Source organism: Mustela nigripes, chromosome 2 (genome assembly GCF_022355385.1).
Source record: "Mustela nigripes isolate SB6536 chromosome 2, MUSNIG.SB6536, whole genome shotgun sequence".
NCBI classification, from domain to species: domain Eukaryota; kingdom Metazoa; phylum Chordata; class Mammalia; order Carnivora; family Mustelidae; genus Mustela; species Mustela nigripes.
Window position 1 is genome coordinate 1,459,418 of NC_081558.1, and position 3,091 is coordinate 1,462,508.

Consider the following 3,091-nt stretch of genomic DNA (forward strand, 5'->3'; position numbering starts at 1 on the left):
CGCGGGGCTGCGCCGGGCCGTGCGCGCCGCCCGCTCGCGGGGTGCGCGGCGCCGGGGCCGCAGGTGTGCGGGGCGCGCGGGGCCACGTGCGCGCAGGTGCGGGGCCGCGCGCCAGGGCGGCGGGCAGGGCCGGGAGCAGGCCGGGGAGCGCGAGCCGTCTGTGCTCACCCGCCCGCGTGGGCGCCGGTCTGAGGACCCGCGGGGCCGGGGCTCGGCGGGGCTGCGGACGCCGCGGTGCGGGAAAGGCCGGGGCGCCCTGGCTGCGCGCTCCGGGGCCTGCTCCCTGCCCCTGCCTCGTCCTCAGGCCCGGCCTCCGCACCTGGCTCTCGGACGCCTGCCCCAGCACCTTCCGCCCCAGCCAGCTCCCCGCGGGGCTCCGAACCTCCACCGCTCCTCATTGCCCTCAGGGTCTTGTCTGAAGTCCGCGTGTTTCTGGCTCTGCCGCATCCCCTTCCTCCCAGCCGCTCCCGCACTGTCCCCAGGGAGGGCCCTGCTCTTCGCCAGCCCGGCTGGCCCGCCCCAGGGCTCTGCACCTGCTGTTGCCTCTGCCTGGAGCGTCTCTCCCTTCATCCTTCCTGGGCCGTTGGTCATCACTCGTGTGTGTGAGGGTCAGGGCCCGCCGCGCCCAGTGAATGTTGGGTCTCCTTTTATCCACAGTGACTAGTTTGGGGGCCCGTGGGTGCCCCTCTGCTTGGGAAGCTCACGTTCGGACGGGGCCCACCCCATCTGCTGAGAATCCCAGAATGTCCCCGTGCAGCGTGCAGGCTCCCGACCGACTTCCGAGCCCCAGGCTGGGATGCCCCGGCTCCTGCACGGAAGCAGGACCGGGCAGCAGTGGGACTAGGAGTGGGTCCCCTAACCTGCAAGACGGGCCTGCCCCGCACCGGCCAGGGGTGAGCCCGGACCCACGGAGGGGACGCACACTGTGGAGTCCGGCAGGGCAGGGGGATGTTACTACAGCTGGGGGCCCGGGGACGAGGATGGGGTGGGGCACCCCCTCCCCCATTGTGCTAACACCACCAGTGCTCAGCTCGCTTGAAACTCGGGCCCTTGGCGGCTTGCTGTGCTCGTGGTCCCCTTGCCATTCCTCAGAGGAGCACACCGAGGCTGCGAGATGTCCTTGCCCCCAGGGAGGGGCCGGCAGAGCTGCCTCGGCGCCGAGTGTAACCTTGTACTCTCCCACCCCCGACTTCCAGGCCTGCCGCATCTTCCCGGCGGCTCGGCGTCCGCTCTGCTCAGCCACCTGTGACTCAAGCAGGCTCTGTTCCCAGACTGTCGCGTTGGCTGGAGGCCCAGAAACTGCATCTCAGGAAGCTGCAGGCCAGGCCCCCCACAGGCCAGGGGTGGGGGGTGGCCCCTCCCTGGCCGCAGAGAGGTCCAGAGGGGGGATGCGGGCGGCCCTCCCTCGTGGCTCCCGGCCCTGGGCGCAGCCCGGAACGCTGTGCAGAGACGTTGTCCCAAGGGACCTGCTGTATGACCTCAGGGTGGTCACTTCCCCTCTCTGAGCTTCTGTGTCTCTCCTTTGATACCGGCTCCTGCCGATACCTGCTCCTCAGGGCCCTTGGAGGAAAGCGTCATTGAGCGCCTGCTGTGTACCAGGCCAGGTGCCGGATGGAGGAGACTCGGGGAAAGGAGGGGCTCCTTGCGGCGGGCGGGGGCAGCAGGCACATGAAATAATCATGAAGCGGGCAGAAAGCTCAGCAGAGACGGGCAGGGCCCAACCCGGGGAGGCTTCCCTGAGGAGGGGCCCTGGGGGTGAGTCCTACAGGCCGAGAGGCAGCCCGGAGCTGTGGCCCGGGTTCCAATCCAGATGCAGCCGCCGCTCCCTGGTCCTGGGTCTGCGGGCTGCTCCCCTGCAGCTTCCGTGAGCACATCCGCGATGCAGGGGTCAGATGCGACCCATCTGCTCGGCCTGCAGACTCCGCTGCCGATGACAGAGGGGACACCGGGGGAATGGCCGCTCTGCCCAGCTTGTGGTCGAGGCTCCGAAGCCGGCGGAAGGGCAGGGGGAGGCCTCCTACCAGCGCAGCTCGGGACCCGCGCAGGGCTGTTCCCTCCGTGGACGGTGCCCTTCCCTGGACGCCCCCTCCTCGGTCCCTCCTGACTCCCGCCCCCCACCCCCGCTCCGGGTGTCTCCCCCGTTGGGACACTGTGTGATTTACTGACTTAGTCTCTTTGGCCTGTGTTCCTTCTTTACTGCTGTGGCTCACAGGAGGACACACACAGGAGGCGTCCCCTAGATAGTGTTTGCTCCCAGAGGTGCGGTTTCTGAGCCGGGAAGTGGTACCCTGATGTTCCTCTGCGCATCTACCCCACCCCAAAACCACGGCTTGTCTTCTCCTTTCTGTCCTTGGCCAGCATCTTCCCACTCCCTGTCCCCAGGGAGCCCCTGGAGCACACAGTGGGTGCTCAGCAAACAGCTAGCGCGAGCCCCTTGGCCAGTGCTGCTCCGTTGCGTCCAGCAGGGTGAGGGAGGCCGGCCAGCATCCCCAGCAGGATGCCGTGGGGGCGGGCGGCGGGGGGATGAGGGGACCTGGAAAGGGGGTGTGGCTGAGTTGGGTGGAGCCGGGGAGGGGGCGTAGTACCTGGTTGCCAAGGTTACGACCACCTGTGCTGGGGATGTTGTCACAGAGATGCAGCACCCAGGAGGAGAGCCCAGCTCCGGATGCAGAGGCCGTGGGAGGCGGTGGGGGGCAGGGAGGTGGCCGCCTGCCCGGGGGGTTCAGAGCCCTGGTGCGCCCCATGAGGGGCTGTGCCTGGGTCTCGGGCTCTGCCGTCTTGTGCTCTTGCCCCCGAGAAAGGCAGCAGGAGCCCTTAGGGAGCAGCAATTATCTCTAAAATTAAAAGCCCTTCTCCTCTGGCCTCTCTCTGCTGCGTGCCGGCGGAGGGAGGCCTCGGGGGCAGGTGGCCGGGGAACCGCGGGTGTGGCCCCGCACAGCGGCCTCCCCGTGTGACAGGGAGGGGAGTCATCGGCTCCGAGGGGCAGACGCACAGCAACGGAGACCATCCCTGGGGTCCCTGCCGTGGGACCGAACTTCTCGTCGGCATCCGCTTTGTCTCCCCACGTGTCCTGCGGGGCCCTTGAACCCGC